This window comes from Anser anser (genome assembly GCF_964211835.1).
Source record: "Anser anser genome assembly, chromosome: 3".
Lineage (NCBI taxonomy): Eukaryota > Metazoa > Chordata > Aves > Anseriformes > Anatidae > Anser > Anser anser.
The window spans coordinates 113,237,856-113,257,844 of NC_139722.1; the positions used below are offsets into that span (position 1 = coordinate 113,237,856).

The 19,989-nt window shown below is 45.2% G+C and overlaps 1 protein-coding gene across 12 annotated transcripts in view; it reads right to left on the reverse strand.

The window, feature by feature from the left end:
- The window catches only part of RALGAPA2 (Ral GTPase activating protein catalytic subunit alpha 2), a 138,052-nt gene that overhangs the window by 22,020 nt on the left and 96,043 nt on the right, over positions 1-19,989 (reverse strand). The window contains exon 40 of one of the 12 annotated variants that reach the window (XM_083832247.1): positions 17,080-17,322. The exons of the other annotated variants lie outside the window; for them this stretch is intronic. The gene's annotated coding sequence lies outside the window, so the exon portion shown is untranslated. Of the gene's footprint in view, positions 1-17,079; positions 17,323-19,989 lie in introns of those variants that run through there. 12 annotated transcript variants of the gene reach the window in all.

Here is a 19,989-nt window from a genome sequence, read left to right on the forward strand (position 1 = left end):
AGCAGCAATACTATGCCCTTTTGTTGTTATTAGCATCTTTGTTAGAGCAGACACCTGTTACAGGGACGAGGAGGCTTCCTTTCAAAGCATGGGTATTTTTCCACTAGAACAGTGTTCTGGTAATTTGTTGTTTGTGAAGAACAGCCGTAGGGTTTTCAGCCCTGCTCAGGCTTGCCCACACTGCCCTGTGGGAGGGATGGCAAAACTCCTGACAGCTTTTATCAGGCAAATCAGGAGAACTTTTGAAAACCTCAACCCCGTAATAACAGCAATAAAGGCCGACAAACATAACACCAGATGCAAGACTGTGAACCGATGTCCTTCCAAACACGTAATCATTTCAGAGGTATCATTCAAGTGGTTGCAGAAATGATTGCTTGTGAAGCCTGACATTGTGTTGCACTAAAAGCCTTCACAAAACTTCGTGGAGAAAGAACCAGCTCTGTTTGCATTGACTGGTCGGCTTTTGCAATTCCCATTCTTCGAAGAAAAAAAGACTGACTGAGAGACTGGACACTTCAGGGACTGTTTGGGAGACTGCAGTGTTGTTTTGGAGCTACAAAACCAAAAGCCACAAAACATTGCTAGCGGGATCGTGCCTCTGCCTTCCGCTTCGTGTGGGTGCTTTCTCAGAGCTTGCACTGTGTGCGTCAGGTTAAGCATAAAATTGCTAACTCACTCATTTTTGCAGCATGTGTGGACCAAATATTTAACTAAAGTCAAACCTGGTGTGTGCTATCACACTATATAGCCTATCTGAACGTGCGACATAAAGACATTGTCCACCAGTGCCTGTGATTAATTCACCACTTACAGATGGCCGAGCCATGTGGGCATTATTCAGCCTGTTCCAAGAGCGAGACCCTCGCTGCTTGGCTGGGTGACCTACTGGAAACGAAGGGGCCAGTACGTGCTAAGTGAGAAACAAATATACTGTGTCCACACAAATAAATTAAATATGCCCAGGGATGCTCTGGTTCTTCACCTATCTTGCACGGAGCACCTTGCATCTGTGCTACTTAAATTCCTTGGTTTCCAAAGCAGGATGGCTACATTCAGATATTTTACTCATAAGAAGAGGGAAAACCTTGCAGAGAGGGTGCATTATTACCATCATTTTACAGATGACAGAGGTACAGAGAGACTGGAAATGTATTTCAAAGTGATATAGGATGATTTTTGTGGTTAAGGAACTAGAGAACAGCCGATGTCCTGCCTCTCTCTCAGTAAAAAGTGCTTGGAAAATTTAAAAAAATGCAACTGATATATTTTTAAAACACTTCCACTAACTAATGTATTTTTGAAACATAAAAGTGACTTAAATCAGGATTTTTCATGAATAGGAATTTTGTGATTTTAAAATCTTAGTCAAGTAGCTCTCTTGCTCCCTTTTTGCAAAGCTAGAATTTCTCTCTTTCTCTTCAGATAAAGCATTTGCTTTTGGCAGCAGTAGCACACTGTGAAACACCCAAATCCAAGCCGTTGGCTAATCTTGGACTTCAGTATCTTTAGCTTCAGGCCATGTATGTGTATTAAGTAGGGAATCAAGTTCAGCAGGAGAAGCAGAAACAGTTTTTCTGGTAGCTTATTGTTTGTATTTGACAGCTGTTGGAAACTGCTTACATGCTGGAAATATTAATAGTCTTGATGGAGATAAGTGAGTCAGGTAAGCAGGAATTACAAGTGCTGTTTATCACATGGCTCTACTATATGGCTGCAACTTCCTCTGGACAAGGCAGATAATGAGATTTGGTCACAAAACACACGCAGCAGACACTGGAATGTTTACTTGGAGCCATAACCAGAAAATAAACAGGGTGGCAGGGCTAAGTGAAAGCCTTGCGCCTTCTCGTAAATGCGATGCTGCTCCCACAGGTCCACACAGTGGCAGCAATTGCTGCTCGAGCCTACGCAAGAGAGGAGAGCATCTTTCTCTCTCCTATGGACCTTGTTCCAGTGCCTCACAACTCAGCTGCTGTAACATCCCATACAGTGCCTACCCTCAGGGCACTCAGAAATAACACTGGTGCAGAACGCAGCTGTCTGCTTAGCAAGAGAGGCCTTGGCCTGGATCCGCGCTGGCTCCCCATGATGGTCCCAGGTGGAGCCTCTGACCGCCAGGACAGGGGGCTCCTCTCAGGGATGTGCCTTGAAGGGATGTGCCTCACGGGGATGCACCTTGCAAGGACGTGCCTCGCAGGGACGTGCTTTGCAGGGATGTGCCTCACAGGGACGTGCCTCACAGGGATGCTCTGTGGCCAGTGCCAGTCCACCCTGGCTGGGAGTCCCTCACCACAAACACAAGGCAGATGCCAGTGGGGGACACTCAGCCACAGACCCAATCTTCCAGCTTTTACTCATGCTTTTAGGAAAGGAGCAGACTGGACTGTACGGCCTGTGGGTTTTGTTTATTATCAGCTGATGACAAAATCCTGTTGGAAGTCACTTGTATCTTTAAAATTTAATACAAAAAAAAAAAAGACATGATAGCCTGTAAGAGCACAAGAAAGAGACTTATAAAGTCTTCAAAACTGTGTTGCTGTATTTTGTCATTGCATATTTGAAAATACAAACAAACACAAATACATGCACATACATCCACAAGCACACTTCTCCTTATTTCAACATGTAATTGTATACACCCTTCTCGGTGTATGCTAGCATTGCTACACTTATTTTCATCGCGTTCTCCAAATGCACACATACTCACCTGAAGTCAGACATGTCACCACACTGGTATGCTGCCTCTTAAAAACTTCACATGCCACACCAGGTTTGCTCCTCACCCTGCTCTGCTGCACAGTGCAGCTCGAGAAGGGCACAGGTCACAGCATTGCCTCAGAGTCAGTATTTTCTAGCTCCATCACAGCAGTACCAAAGCGAGTGCGCATTTAACAGCCTCCCAGGATAATGGTGTACTCAACACCATAGAAAAACTGAACTACCCAGTGATATTCTAAGTCATTCTCAGCCTTTAAAATGAAACAACTAGAGACGGGAAGTGGGAGATGATGACGGATTTATTATTCAAAACCCCTGCCTGGAGAACTGTTCATCAGGCTTATGAGACAATTCAGTAACTTGCAAGATAATTTTGCTCCTGTAAATCAGAAGTCAACTTTTGTCTCACCATTACACCTCAATCATAAGAGAAAGCAAGCAGAAATTTCCAAAATACTTTCTCATACACTCACTTCAGAAATCTGGACGCTTTGAAAGTTGAAAAAGTGATAATTATTGACAGGTTACACATGACGAGAAGTGCAAAGGCAGGAGGACAATTCCAAAATAGTTTAAATAACTGAGGAGAGGAATCTGGTGTATGCAGCTGTGCACCACAGCACACAGCCCGTGTCCTGTGGGTGGGCACGAGGACAGCTCCTGCTCCTCGCTGAGCCTCTCCCTGCAAGTTCCCCACGGGGCTGGCCATGGAAAACCAGAGGATGTCTGCAAGCAACCCCTTGATCGGAGCACCTTTGAAAAGCACAGAACCTCTCTCTATGAACTGGCTCACCTTGCCTTTAAGGGGCATCATGGTGACCTTACCTGAGAAACTGCCTGCTACTACCAGCTGCCACACTCCTAACAGCAAAACCAGCACATGCCGGGGCAGATTAATGTGTAACACTCCTGCCACAATGCTCTGTGGTGCTTACTGATTTACCTGGTAGGTAAACACACAGCCCTGCAGAACAGCAAGAACAGAGGATGATAAAATTGCCTAGAAAACCTGTGCTGAATGGGGAAGGCCAATGCTTAACTGTGCACTTGCACACGCAAACTGTGGGGTACTTTTTGCCCACTGCATACTCACAAACCAACTGGGATTACATTCATCTATAAATTTGGTAAGTCTGCTTTTCGTGTTTCTGTGTAAGATGCTACAGTGGTTATTTAAATGGGGTGTATATGCCGGGAATTCAGGATACCGCAGTTATCTGTAGGCTTCATGGCAGATCATGTGCATATTGGAAGACAGCTTTTGACAGTCTTTTTTTTTGTTAAGTACAAAAAAAGTCTTCTCTGTGTTAAACAAAGACACCTGAATAGATGCCTTTCTGCATCACAGATGCTCTTGCAGAGGCAACGTCAAGCCCAATCCCGAGGTCACAGCCAGAGTATGATGGACTGTGACAGAACAGGGCCACACTCCACACCTGCATGGGCATGAGACCGGCTGCACCAAGCTGCTGCCGAGCAGCACGCAGAGGTACTTGAATGTACAGGTGCAGGACTTCCCCTCCCACAGCACAGGCACAAAGGTCACCTTCGTGCCTCAGACACTGCCGATGAACCAACAATCTCTCCACCAGATTCTCACTCTTTGGTTGAGGAAAAACCTTTTCAGATTAATTTATAATCATGTTTTTCACCTACTAAAGGTTAATAAACCATCACTGTCAGATTGATAAGAGTATAAGGATCAGGCTTCTGCAACCAGAACAAAATATAATTACAAAAAATAATTTTGCCCCTTCTACTTTATTACAGATCTTTTCATTATGTCTGGGACCAACACTGAATAGCTCAGTTTCAGGTCTATTATACTTGATAATTTACATTCATTACAATCAGGAATAGGTAACTGTGGGGCTTATTATCACATCCATTACCAGTGACACCATTTGCAAGATGCTCAGCACTAAATGCACTTGTTGCTGCAGCAATACAGGCTGGGAAATTGCTCTACATGAGAGGGTAGGAAGGAACTGTGCATCAGGAAAAGACAGCCAAGAAATCAGGGGGGATGTCCTGGCTTTAAATTAAAAAAAAAAAAAAGTTTGTGGGTGTTAACATCATAATCCGGGCCATTCATGACCAGCGTAGATGTCTCAAAGCAGACCTGGGGACAAAACGAGGGACCCCCAGGCACAGGGGATCTGGGTCCAGTCCAGTGCACACCTGGCATCCCCGCGCTGCTGGGTGCTGTGGCCACTGGTGCCCAGTGCCCGGTGTGGGTTTGTGCCGCCGGCAGTGCCCGGTGCCCGACGCGGGCTCATGCCAGTGCCCAGTGCCTGGTGCCCATGGGGCAGGCGCAGTGCAGCACCTGGTGTGCCGGTGCAGGGCCCTCCCCAGCAGCTGACTGCGAAATCTCCCTGCCAGGTGGCTGCGCTTCAATTGCATCAGCTAGGCATTGTAGGGTTAACAAGTATCCGGAGGAAATCTTTTATTCATATAACACAGTACGCCTTTTGTTGATCTTTGAATAATGTTGCTTAAAATCCATTAAATTAGAATACTCTTTCAAACATGCAGACTGCAACAGGTACAGCAGTATGCATCCACCGCTTTCTGCTCGCCCAGCTTTGTCATTGGCACGAATGAAAATCTGATCCCCAAAAGCAGATGATTAAGCCAGCATTTAAAACAACATTTTTTTTCCCTGGAAGTGACCTCTCAGTAGGGAGAACGGATTCCCCTTTCACTGCATAGCTCAGCCGGTGTACATGCTGTGATGTCTCTCAGTTTCCCCAAAGGAGTAAATTAAAATTCTGGTGCATGTTTATGAAATCTGCTTTTTTACTTATACAGTGGGCAGTGTGGGGGGGAGGAAGCAAAACTGAAAATGTAAGGGAGTCCTTCACAAAGAGGCAAGCTAATACAACAGCTTCACTGCTGCTAAGTTCTTCTAAATGTTCTGTTCTTTCTAGAACATTTAAAATATATATCTTCTCCCCCACAGGCTTTAAGCAATTCCAGTTGGTCATAGAGGCTTACCATCCTATTTAATTAAAGGGCAAAAAATGAGCTAATGACTGAACTGTGTGATGTAGCATTGAAACAACCACATTCTAAATTCAGGCATGGGATGTGGACAAGGCACATCACCAGGAGAGAGGTGGGACAATCACCCCCAGAGCAAAGACCCCAGGTACTCAGGAGACTGGGGTTGCACAGATATACAGGGGAAAGCATCCACGAGCAATTCCGCTGTGAAAGCAGCAAGGTGCTGGCACAGGCTTCGTGCTCCTGCCCATCACCAAGGTGCCTGGGTTATGGAGTGTGCGCTTCCATCACGATGAGATTATAGGCTGATTCCCAGAATGACAGCACTTTGTTAAAATGGAAAATTAATCTGATTTGAAAAGGCAAACGAGAGAGCTAGTGCTGCTGTAGAGGAGGCTACCATACGGAGTAGAAATCCTGCGTGAGTCAGAAGTGGCTCCTGCTCTCACCTCCGTGAGCAATCACCGGCGAGAAGCATGCTGCCTCGGTGCCTTTCCCTGTGACCACCCAAAAACGCACAGGAGCCCCAGTGAAGGAGCTGAGCTGCTCCGCCCTGCGCAGCCCCGTCCACCTGCTTCCCGATGGGGCTTTTTGATGCATCTCACTGTAGGCAGCACAGAAACCGTGCTCCCTGGTGTGCTGTGCTACTGCGACCACCATCACCCATGCAACTGACCCGTCCCCATTGAGAGCCTCAGAGCAGCGCCACAGCCCGCACCGACTGCCAGCTTTGTGGACTGGGAGAAGGACCCCTGCAGAAGCAGGGGGCTGGGGAGCAAAGCGCCTGGTGCACAGGATTGCTGGATGCTCAGCAGAATTGCTTTGCTCTTTTATTACTTTTTTATTTTTTTAATCACGGTACCAGAAGGAAAAGCTTTGGTGGCATTCAGGCTCAACAGCCCTTGTCACAGACACAGGCTGAGCAAAGAGGGGAAGTCTTCTTTTTTTTCTTGGCTTTCATTAAAACACATCATTTTTTCTTATTATTAACACTGTTTCGCGAAGACAGTGCCCTTTAAGTTGAATTTCTGAAGTTCTCTGAAGCCCTTCACTGCTGAGTCATTTCAGACATAAAAGGAGGTAATGGGGATCCCAATGAGAAAGGGGGAGAGAAGAAGATGAATTTTTAATGAAGCATCAAAGCTGGGGGAAGTAAACAGGGAAGGAGACTTGGGCCAGTGATGCAGGGAAGAAGGCACGGGGCAGGAATGCTGTGTGCTGCTGCCACTGCACCTTAAGAGAAAATATTTCAAGTGCAGACATATGCAAGATTTTTCTTTATGCAGGCTTTTTTTCCATTTTTTTTAAGTCTTAATTTTATCAATTAAATACTTGAGAAGCCATTAGCTTTCTCAACTCCCACCTTTTAATTAAATTTCCTTTTTTTTAATTACCTAAAAGAAACTGCATGAGAAACACTTTTGAACATTTCCTAGTTTATAGTTTAATATGCAACTTACTATTTTTATGATTACAACTTTTTCAAAGCTGTAGTTTTCTACTACTTGAGAAACACAATAGGCAGTTTTTCTGATTCCTGAGCAGCAGACTGTTGAGCATGTATGTGAGCTTACACTTTCCTAAAGCATCCATCCTACAGCTAGTTTATAGATATTGAGCTTACTAACTCTAAACTCAAGCACCAAATTTCACCCAGTTTTAATAAGGAAGATTTTTATCACTCATTTGCCCACTACTTTGTCTTCTATAGAGCACAATCAATGCTAAAATGGCTCCTGCACAATTGTACACTAACACTTTCCATATATATCTTCACAGGGGATTCAGTGAACTATTTCTTAGCAGTCAAGAACAAAAGGAAGATCAATATTTTGGCAAAGGTAAGAGTAGATATAAACAGCCTTTCTCCATGCAAATCTGTTACGGCGACTGTGCTGTGACCTGCATCAATCCCCTGCTACGTGAGCTGTGAGTAGCCTGCAAAATTTCATCCATTTTCTGGAAAATATCCACTGCAACACAAGATGAGCCCATCCAAATAATTTCACTTGCTAATTAACTTTGGAAATACATTACAGCCTTGTCTTCAAGAGTTATTTTTACAGACTACAGCACCCACCACACCACCAAGCTTGCTTTCTATTTTAAAACTGAATTGTATGACTTGGTATAACAGCAGTAATACTGCCACCTAAGTGGATTATTTAAAATAAAATATTTGGCTTTTGGAAACACCTATTTTCAATAAAGGTCTTGGCTTTGCCTTGTTATTCATCTGTGCAGGCACACTGTTATCTGATCCCAGAATAATGCCATTAATATTATTGCATATTTATATTATGCTACCTTGAGCAAGGTTTGGCTACCAGGGTATTAGAATCTGCCTTCATGAGGCAGATACTGTTCTGCAGCGTAAAACAATGACCAGCACTTCTGAATGAAAAGGGAGAAAGTGAACATTAGCACATCAAAGGCCCCTTTCTGAAAGAAGAAAAATTGCATGATGCACACTTTAATCTTTCTGACAATCTATGCACAGATTGAACTGAATTCTATTTTTCACATAAATGTGAATGCTCAATATGAGGACATCTTTACCAACAGCAAAAAGAACACAGGACATGGTAGTGCAGTCTTTGAACTTGTAAAGTATGGATTAACATGCAATAATATTTAACCACTGAGAGAGAACTGCATCCTTCTTTTATGAGCTTTCCTCATAAACCCAAACAATGTAAACATACATTTCACAGGCAACATACTGAGAAAATGTTATAAATATTTTTATCCTAAAATAAAAAACAATTTGAGAAATGTTCTCCCAAATGGAATACAGGAAATATTAAAGTCTTCAACCAAATGTCTATTATTTAAAATCAGCTACCCGTCACAGAACAGCCTTAAGTGTAATTCACTTAATTAGCACTTCTATTTAGCTGAGGGCAGAACAGGACTTGTGTTTACAGGTTTAAGGGACAATATTGCTATAACATGTATGCAATGTATATTACACTAATGACACCCATTCTGCTGCCGTAAGCTCAGAGATTTCTGCACGCCGCTGCCACCGGCCTGCGGAAGATGTCTGCCGGTCGAAGCCTGGCCAGGGCTCCCAGCTCCTGACACCAGGCGCAGGGGGAGACGCTTCCAGGCAAGGTGAGGGCATACCAACTGGCTGGCATGGCTCTCCCTCGACCCCCTCAAGCAAGTCCTTCTTGCAGCATAACACTGAGAACTTTGATTGCCTCTTTTCCGCTGAGGCAGAACGCAGGTTCATTCTGTTTCCTCAGGAGCAAGCCAAGAGCAGAGCACTGGTGATGCGAGGCTCAGGTGCCTTCCAGCAGCTAGCTGCACGCCTGAAGTGGAGCACGGAGCTGTGGGGACTGCAGCATGGCCTTTAGGCACAGCCAGCTGGACCCACATGGCCTGCAGAGGAACCAGAGGGAAAGAGCAAACAAGCGAGGGGCAAGATCTTCTCCTCCTGTTCCTTCATCAGGATGCTCTGTTTGCTGCTAAAATTTCACCGAGGTGGCCTGTGCATTTTTTCCTGCTGACAACAGGCTAAAGTGTTGAGAACAAATGCTTGCAGTGAGCGGGGAAGGCACTTCACAGGAACCACATCCTAGAGTTTTCTTCTTGTAAGCAAAACTGCATCCTCCGAACTAGAAGCTTGTAAAGGAATGTCGTGGCTTTAGAAGCAAGCCTTACTAAATGCACATGATGAGGGGATTTGTCTCTAAATAAAAAAATAAGCCTAATTCATTTGGTCGTAGCCCAATCGCAGCCGGTGGAATGATGTTCCAGGACAAGCCAGACGAGATCCCAGTGCTCAGCTTGCAGAATGCCACTAGTGGGGAAAGCCGAGGCTCCGAAGCTGAGCCAAAGAGCCCACACCTGGCTCTTGGCACAAACCAACACAATCCCGAACGTAACATGCACGTTCTCAAAAGGTCTGTGGGACAAGCACTTCTCTCGCAGCCGTGCCAGTGCCTGGCAGTAGCATGGCTGCAGCCACACGGAGGGGCAGCACACTGCATTTCCACTGCCCTGCACCGGTACAGGTGGGGGTCAGTGCAGAGGGGAGGAACACATGGATGGAAATCCAAGTCCAAGGCTGTGGACGTGGTCTACCTTGACCTCAGTAAGGCTTTTGACACCGTTCCCCACAACATTCTCCTCGAGAAACTGGCTGCTCGGGGCTTGGACTGGCGTACGCTTCGCTGGGTTAGAAACTGGCTGGATGGCCGGGCCCAGAGAGTTGTGGTGAATGGAGTCAAATCTGGTTGGAGGCCGGTCACTAGTGGAGTCCCCCAGGGCTCGGTACTGGGGCCGGTCCTCTTTAATATCTTTATTGATGATCTGGATGAGGGCGTCCAGTGCACCCTCAGTAAGTTTGCAGACGACACCAAGCTAAGTGCGTGTGTCGATCTGCTCGAGGGCAGGAAGGCTCTGCAGGAGGATCTGGATAGGCTGGAGCGATGGGCTGAGGTCAACTGCATGAAGTTCAACAAGGCCAAGTGCCGGGTCCTGCACCTGGGCTGCAACAACCCCAAGCAGAGCTACAGGCTGGGAGATGAGTGGTTGGAAAGCTGCCTGGCAGAGAAGGACCTGGGAGTACTGGTTGATAGGCAGCTGAATATGAGCCAGCAGTGTGCTCAGGTGGCCAAGAAGGCCAACGGCATCCTGGCCTGTATAAGAAGCAGTGTGGCCAGCAGGTCGAGGGAAGTGATTGTGCCCCTGTACTCGGCTCTGGTGAGGCCGCACCTCTAGTACTGTGTTCAGTTTTGGGCCCCTCGCTACAGGAAGGACATGGACGTGCTCGAGCGAGTCCAGAGAAGGGCAACCAAGCTGGTGAGGGGTCTGGAGAACAAGTCTTACGAGGAGCGGCTGAGGGAGCTGGGCTTGTTCAGCCTGGAGAAGAGGAGGCTCAGGGGCGACCTCATCGCTCTCTATAGGTACCTGAAAGGAGGCTGTAGAGAGGTGGGGGTTGGTCTATTCTCCCACGTGCCTGGTGACAGGACGAGGGGGAATGGGCTAAAGTTGCGACAGGGGAGTTTTAGGTTGGATGTTAGGAAGTACTTCTTTACCGAAAGGGTTATTAAGCATTGGAACGGGCTGCCCAGGGAGGTGGTGGAGTCACCATCCCTGGAGGTCTTTAAAAGACGTTTAGATGTAGAGCTTAGGGATATGGTTTAGTGGAGTACTTAGTGTTAGGTCGGAGGTTGGACTCGATGATCTTGAGGTCTCTTCCAACCTAGAGAAATCTGTGAATCTGTGTGTAAATACTGGAAGAGGAACTTAAAGATAACTCTTTGGAAATGTTCCCTTTTAGGGCACTGGAAACACTTGACATTCAGGTTGGAACTGGTCCAAAAGAGGACAGTGACTTGAGGAAAACCCCCAGTAAAAGATCAACATGGCCGGGAACCCCAGCAAAACAGAAAAGGTTGCCTGTGCCTTGCCTTAGGCAACTACGATGCCATAGAGTAGCGTACTGAAGACAAAACAAAAAACAGGTGCTCTTCATACTGTTTTCACAAACAACTTGTGAAATGTAGAAGGCACGCAACACAGCTCGCTTTTCTGAACAGAGCGGCTGCAGCCCTGTGCCTAAGGCTCTTATTTCACTTCAGATTTTGCTTCTCCAGGCCATGCTCTTACTCAAAGCACCAGCTAAAATGCATGCTGCGGGAGTAAAGAGTGGCTGGCCCAGACAGATGGCCTGCTTTAGAGGCAGAATAGGATTTTGAGAGAGTTGAGTGGTATGACTTAATTCTTGTCCTGAATATTTAAGGTGAACACAAGCCAATCCAAAGTGGGTGAAGCACAACTACAGAACTACAACACTGCGCCATACTGAAAAGCCAGCAAGAGACCAAGAACGTGAGAACACCCTCGGGAAAGGTGTCCTTTTCCTCCTTTGCTAACCACCCCAGCTCCAGAGCTGCCTGTGATTGTAATTTGACATTTAAATTCAGTACAGCTATTTGCCTATGCATTCCTAATGTACAGAAAACTTCCAGGGCTGTTTTTCTGAAAAATTCTAATGCTCTTGAAATATGGCCTCTTCTGTCTGATCAGGTAGCAGAAATGTACTTTCGTTTTTAAAAATGCAGCCATCTGTTCATTCTGCACAAACCACTGACTTGCCATGCTGCTGCACAGCCAGAACGCCCACAGATGCCACAGGAGCAATGCTCGAAGTATTTAGGAACTCCTGTCCTACTGCTTTCTCATTCTTTTCTGTTCTGGCCCATTATTACCACAGTCCCTATGATACCTCCCAGCAGCACTAGCCGATCCACTGAGCCCTAAAATCTCATTATACTGAGTATTACAAACAAGTAAAGCTGTCTCGGTGCTGATGTTCTACATGCCACAAAAAATGATATACAAGGGGTGGAAGATGTGTCTGCACACACTCTATTTCAATTTTTCTTCCAGTAAGTGCTACGTATGAGCAAAATGAAACATTTTGCTTACTGGTCTGTGTATATCTTCTTCAGCAATACCAGGGAAGATTAAAACACTGCTGTTCTAGGCTTTAACAAGAACAAGAAAGTCCACGTGAGCTTTTTATTTGCAGCACCAGTTTTACAGAGATTGTAACTGACATGAAAAAAATATACTAAAAGTAAAATTTCTCTAATTTGCCTTAGAGATCCAAGTACTTTGTGTGTTGACTTTTGGGGTTCCAAAATGCACGTTGCTGTGGTATTAAAAAAAAAAAAAAAAAAAAAAAAACAGAAATGCTGGCATGCAAATCCTATTCAACAACTTGAGAATACTAAGAGCTTTTACAAGGCAAAGAACATGTTAAAAGTTCATTAATTAAACAGTGCTTGTGAACAGATGGAATGGCTATCTGGGCTCTAATTACTGTAAGTTGGTACAGAGGTTTGCAGACCTTAATGAGGTTCAATAAAATGAATGATTACACATCAATCACAATTAGAGAAACCTGTAAGATGAGCTGAATTATCGTGGCAACAAGTCATAAAACACGGGAGCACAACCCAGCAGGCTCTGCAAAACCTAATAAAGAAAACGTTTCTGGCTTAAAACAGTTCTTCTGGATTTGAACAATTCTTACCCATTGACACCCCCACAAACATGCTCAGTGCTTTAACTAAGAGGGTTATACTGTCTTTCTCTCACATCTGCATAATTGATGAGCCATAGAAAAGTGCAGGGGAGGACAGCACTGAATGGGTTAGCAGAAAGAAGGCGAACAGGGCAATGCTCTGAAAAATAACTGGCTACGGAAATGAAGGGAGCAGGAATCTTTTGTTGCACATTAAATACATTATTGAAAATAAAGACACCAATGTGTCTTTTTATCTTAATGGCAAAATGAAGATGTGAAACGTCAGGTACACAGGCTGCTTAAAACCAGTACAATTAGAAAACAATCTGCAGCTAGCTGGAAAAATGTAGTCGAGGTTATTCAAAACTTTTAGGTGTGGGTGCAGCTGCTATTTCTGCAGTGCCAAGCCTTTAAAGTAACAGAGAGTTTTATTTAACAGTTATGGACAGAAAGCAGATCACAGCCCCTTCTGTGTCTTACCACTGGGCATGCACATGGGAAATGGCGCTGTCAGAGCCTCGAGTGTCCCAGCTGGGACAGACGGTGGCAGCGGGGACAGGAAGGTGCTAGGACGGGGACAGAAATTAATAGTGAGGGGAGGAGTTCACTTGTGATATGCCAAGTCTCCAAACATCAGCTTCCATGAAGGAACACAGACAGCTTTCTACTTCTGTCACAGCTCTCTACTTCTGTCATTTTTCCAGTACTCATACACCTCCACCACCTTAACAGTGTTGGTCTGGCAAGCACTGCGCTGAAATGCCCCAGAAGTCAACTTCCAATAGCAGGGAGCTCGCTAGGTATGGCACAAAGTCAGGTAAGAGCTTTCAGACTGAGAGAAAAGAAAAATGCATGTGAGCTTGGGGTTATTTTCTTTATGTTAACCAGGTCCCTTTCAGGTTGATGCATTTTTGGTGTCAAGGCTTTGCAGTAATGAATGAGCGAACGCTAAGCCTGTTTCAATGATAGCGCTAACATTTCTCAGTGAAAGCACTGCTGCTGAAACAGCACTACTTTGTCCAGCTGAAAGGTGGGCAGGGGAATGCCTATAAATTCCTGTTTAGGAAGCCAACAAATTGTAGACCAGCAAGGTTTTATAAGATCACCCACGTTGTTACTCAGGCTAAAATGAACGAGATGGATAATCCTAAACCAATACCCATAAATCTAGCTGTTCAGCAGAAGTTACTGGATCTAAAAAAAAACTGGTCAAGGCCAATTTAGAGACAGTATTAAAAAGCAGAAAATGAACTGTGGTGTGGTTTTTTTTTCAGAAAATGCCGTGTTTACTAGTTACTTCCTTAGTACTACATTTAAGAAATTATTATAAAGCCATCTGCTCCTATACACACACAAGAACACAATTAATCTTACTCTGAAATATACACAAAAAGATGATACTGAGGAAAGAAAATATTCAAGCTGAGTAAGCCAGCCAATGAGCCAAGCATGAAAAAGTATCTTTCTGCCATTCCTCTGCCTTGCTGTCTCCAAGCTTTTGTCCCCAACCTAATAAAGATGTCTCCAGTAACAAGATATTCCAAAACTTCTTCAAGTGCATGTAGAAGGAAAAAATCTTTCTTCTTTAAGGTATGAAGTAGGATTACAGTGATACCCATTAAAATAGCTTTTGTGTAATAGCCATTGACATTACATATGTCCTCATCTTAATATTAGATTCACGGAAGCCCCGGACCAGCCAGGCTGCACGCAGGCCAGGAGGGGATCTAGCCTCACCTCCTCCTCAGAGTGTGGCCAACACTGAATTTGGAAGCTCACTTTTACTTAGAGAAAAACAAAGCAATTAAAAAAAATCAAAGCTACACTTAAAACATCTCTCCCATTGAGAAAACTATGACTCAACTTTTGAAGGAAGTGATTGCAGCATGTATAGCTGATGAAGAACATATACTGAAGTCAGGTTTTCTCTAAAAATGAAAAAGAGGAAAAGTTTGAAAAAAAATTAGAAATATCTTGGAGATTGCACCTTTGCACTAATGGAAGTGCCTGTGTGGTCAGGCACGTGCCCGAGAAGAGGCCCACGTGTGTTTCAAGCATCCCCACGCCCTCCCACGACCCGTGCAGGTGCACATGTGTGGCTCAGGGCCCTGGGAGCTGCCCTGCAGGATGGAAACCGCAGCTCCTGGGGCTGGCACCCAGGCTTTGGGAGCAGTGAGCAATTGTGCATCTCACTGGGGCTGTGATGAGCCCCCTGGCAGGCCTGCATATGGTCACCTGCCCCTCCGCAGCTCCTGGCTGTCCCTCAGCTAAGAACCACTTCTTCTTACAGGCATCACCCGGCACAAGTGCCAGCCCTGCTGAGCCAGCCCCAGGGGCTCGCTGCAGCACGATGCCCGCTCCCGAGGAGCCCGAGCAGCCAAGATCCTGCCACCTCCATATTTCATCTCACATCCCTTTGTTCTTTTGTTGTGATCGAGGAGCACGGGGCTTCCTGCCACGCCGCCCCGCTCGGCCCCACATGAACTTCCGTCGTGCTTTGTGCCTTGCAACAAAAGTGGAGGAACCCGAGCTTTTCACTCTCCTCTAACGAGTCTTCTCATGACCTACATAATTTCACTTTCACGCAGAGCACCCGTGTACCATGCGACCAGTATGTGCTTTAGTTTTCTCTGATTTTTGCAGTTTAATTTGATGAGACACATCCTTTTAATCTAAATTACTCAGGATAATTCCACGTAATTTTATTAAAATGTAGAAATGATCGCTGTACGTTCTGCACAAAGGAATTAGTCTGGAAGGCTAAGAACAAGCATCAGTGATAACAGTAGCTCCCTCTAGTTGGAAAGAATGTTATTTTTCTCCCCGAAGAACTGGTATACAGGAAAAATAGCCAGATATTAAAAGCTTTTTACCATAAGTAGCTAGTTAAGTTGCACTGTAGAATATGATCGCTGCAGACCCACTAACACCATTGCTTTGATTCTTTCTAAAATGAAAATGACTTCTTATCCTCTGTGCTGATTTCAGACTACTTTTCTAATATGTAACTGCCAATGAACAAAAAAAAAAAAAAAAAACACGTTTCACTGAAAATCTACTTTGGAACAAAAAGAAACAAAACCACCCATATGTTAGAAAAGTGCTTTGAAAACAGCATTTTACAGAAATTCAAAATAACCGTTAGAACTTGCATATGCTTTAAATAAATATAGGGTTTCATTTATTGATCCAGAAGCTACCTCCTTACATTTCCAAGGCTTTGAAACTAAAAGAGGAGGCTTTTTAGCCCGAGGGGTTAAAAGTGTGGGTGTGGAAGTGGGCTTTTGTTAGAAAAATTAGCAATGCTATGAGTCATTGTGCATTAGCGGCAGAATAGTTTTGCATCTTGTATGAATCCAGACACCATATGCCATGCGAGGGCCTGCTACTTTATGCGGTGCCGCTGCTGACGGGCGGCCACGTGGGCATCCCCAGCGGAAAGGCTGTCTGCGTGCGGCGGCGGGCGCAGGAACCCGGTGATCCGGACACGCTGGACATTGTCGTGAGCAGCAGGAACAGCTGGTAAGCTAGCGGAGCTCGCTGAGCGAGCAAAGCCAGCGCGCCGCAGAGCCGGCGCCCAGCCAGCATGCTAATGAGCGTGCACAAAGCCCCTGTGGCACAGCCCGCACAGCCCGGTCGCTGGCTGGAATTGCTGCCCCAGAGCTCGGGGCCGTTGGGACACACCTCGGGGTGTCCACAGCACTCTGGCCAGAGCCATGGCTGCATGGCAGCTCAGGCCAGGCGAGACTGGCGGCACAGCTGGCACACACTTCGTCCGTGCGAGCATTGCACAGCCCAAGCTGAATGCAAAATCTGTTCAGATAATATTGCCTTTTTTTTTATTTTTCCTCCTCCACCTGCAACAAAAGCCAAAGAAAAATAACCCAAGGAATCCAAAGCACAAATGAGCGCGTGGGAGCAAGTTTCTAAAAGATGCAGCAGAGGTCTCAGCTACAGAAATCCCAATAAAGTTAACAGGGACAGAAGAGCAAAGCCATCACAAGCTGTTCTGAAAACACCAAGAACACGAAACTGTTAATCTGTCTGGTGTATGCCTGAAAAAAAAAAAAAAAAACAACTTTGAATAAAGTAGTTAGTGTTAGCCTAAACACATCCATTCTGGCTGCCATCACCACTGTGAAGAGACACACCATAAACACGGGTTAGGTGCTGCCTAATGCGATGGAAAGCAGTGTGCGGCAGGCACTTGCACCCCTGTGGATCTCTCTCGAGCTCACGCCTGGCTGCCAGAGGCACGGTTACCAGCTCAGTTGTACACAACACTACACCACACCAATCTGTACCTGCTATTGCAACTTAAATCACAGCCAGATTCCACTGCAGGTAGGGCACTCACAAAACTGCACCTTGAACAGAATTGCTTTATTTTTTATGGGGAACAACAGGAACAAAACTGGTCTTTACTTGGGAACATCCGAGAGCTGTGCGGTGGTTCCACACCTGGATGTGGAGAAACTTGACTTCCAGCCACCTTAAGGGCAGCAGCAGGACACAAACCCTTCTTCACAACTCGTTCGATCCAGTGCCTAGGACACAGGAGTTTAAAGGAACGATTAGAACAAAACCCCAGCTTCTTGCAAAATTATCCATGTACAAACAAAATGACTTTTTTATTCAATTTCTTCATCAGTAATGAGAGCATCATCCAAAGCAGCAGCTTCTCCATGATGGCAGAGGAGAGTCAGGATTCAAATTCCCAACTCCAAATCCTGACCTGCTGCTTCTATTCTATACACTGTACAGTTTCCAGCATGATCATGACTTTCCAGTCTCTAGCAGGGGCTGAAATAGCATAGCTGTGTATTTTAATAAGCTTGTTTTCAATTAGTGCATGTGTACATCATTCAACGAACCCAGAATTGCCTTTTTTTTCCTGTTTCTGACAGATCACACACTGAATTCACTTTTCATTTAAAAAAATATTACATTTACGATATACTTAAACACAGGCTCTTTTTTAGGACTATTCATTAAGTCACTTAGCAAATAAAAGCCTTTAAAACTGCTGGGGTTTATTTACTTCTACTGAAGAGAGACCAGCTCCAGCATGAGCAGCAGTTAGTGCCGCTTCAAACCCTGTTACAGAATTAGCCTCCGACTTTCTTAGCAGCCCTCAGTGATCTGTACAGCTTCCAGCTGTGGAGAAGAATAATGATGTTACAGCATAAAAATGAATTGTATTGTTAACAGGAAATTACAGACATCCAAAAAAGGTGGGAAGACTCAGGGTCACTGGCCTGATAATATTTTTGGAGGGGCAAGAGGTATTTTATCACACAAAATAACTCGAAACCCTGAGAATAATTTCTGCAGCCATCTGTGGGGAATGGACTAGCTCAGAGTAATGAAAGGTGAGAATCCGTCTGGAAGGTCGGGTGAGGAGTTGCCACAGTAGTTAGGATTACAGGCCAGGCAATCTCCGAAGCAGGAATGAGGGACACCACCAGGGGAGCCAGGATGGCACAGCTTCCTGTTGCCACACGTGTTCCACAAATAAATAATGGATTGCGTTTTCTTACCCTGCCTAGAGCTCCACTCACTTTTTATCAACCATTTATACATGGTGCAAGCTTCACTGCTGCCTGCCTTCCTCCTGTAAAACGGTGAAGATAACAGGCCGATAACAGAGGTGCATATGCAAGATATGCATGTTCCAAGGGAACGCAAGCAGGGACAGGTGCACACAGATTTGTGCACAAAAATACAGAAACTTAAAACCACTGTGTCCGCACACCATCAGGGAGCACGCAAAGTTCGGATCTGCAGAAGCATTACGCGCTCTTTAGATATTCACAAATGGGATGCAGTAGATTTCTCTGCAAGTCTATGAAGAGCACTATGAATAAGAGCTGAAGGGCTGCCTTCACAATCCCATGTAATGCCACCTAAAAGCTTTGCCACGCATGACTTATTACAGGCTGCAGCAGATTAGAGGCATCGATCGCTGCCTGGCGAAGGTTCTGGCTGCGAGGAACGAAAGCAGCCGCAGAGGCAGGGGCCCGGCCATTGATCGGCTGCCGTGGGAGCTGTGCCACACACCAGAGGCCAGCGCTGCCCTACACCAACCATGCAGCCTCCGAGACACTCACCAGCATCCCCTGGGTGGCATCGCGCGCTGCTGCTTGGCGTTTACCCCGCCATGCCAGGGCTGGTTTCAGCAACACAACTGCTGGAGAGGCAGCAGACAGGCAGCTCTCCTCAGACAAAGCAGCAGAGGAGCCTGTGAGCCACAACCCATCGTTTCGGCAGAAAACTGTCAGATGCTATGTCATATAAATTGTCACAGTTCATGTGACACAAGCTTTAGAATTTCATAGTCATTTCTAACAGCGTCCATATAGCCCAAGGGCACAACTTCTTTGGATGAAAGAAGGGGAACAAATTACAAACTCTTCTACAAAAACAGTAACAGGCTTTCCATTTTGCTTGCAGTGCAATCGAGCAACCCTTTATAATCATAATACAGTTCTGAATGCAAGCTCGAGAAAATACATTTTGAAAAGTACCCGAAAACACATTTTCAGGCATCTTGCTTTACGTGCACCTACAAAATATGACAGTCACTCAGACAACTGGCTCAATCACAGCAAATATGTCTTTTATAGTCTCCAGGTAAACACGCAAGCAGATCAATTGCCCTATGTTAAGCTAACCATAAATCAGTTTAAAGCAACAAAAACAATTTGTTTTGAATTCAACGTTGGTAATCTTTGCTTAATCTTGATTCCAGACATGACATATTAACATATAGTAGATATGTTCATATCTTTATACAACGTAATGAATTAAAGTTATGGGTAACTTTTTTTTTTTTTTTTTTTTATCCTAGTGAGCTACTTGCTTCATATAGGTAAGCTGGCATGCCATATTCACCACAGAGCGTAAACCTTTATGACTTACGCACGTACCGGATTACCTCTCCAAAGTAAGGGCTGATTTCTCCTGGCCCACATGCTTGCAAATCTTAAGCAGGGAAATGGTGACATCCAGTGCTCAGATACTATGTAAACCATATGCATCCTCATAGTACTTTTTGTTTGTTCTAATGCAGACACATTCAGCATCTACTGCACATACGCACTAACACAGAGATGTATTATGTTGCAGCAAAGCACTGTGAATGTCCAAGACAAACTCAGGAAGAACTGAAAACTCAGTATCAGATTTTCCTCTTGGACTGAACAGCAACAAAA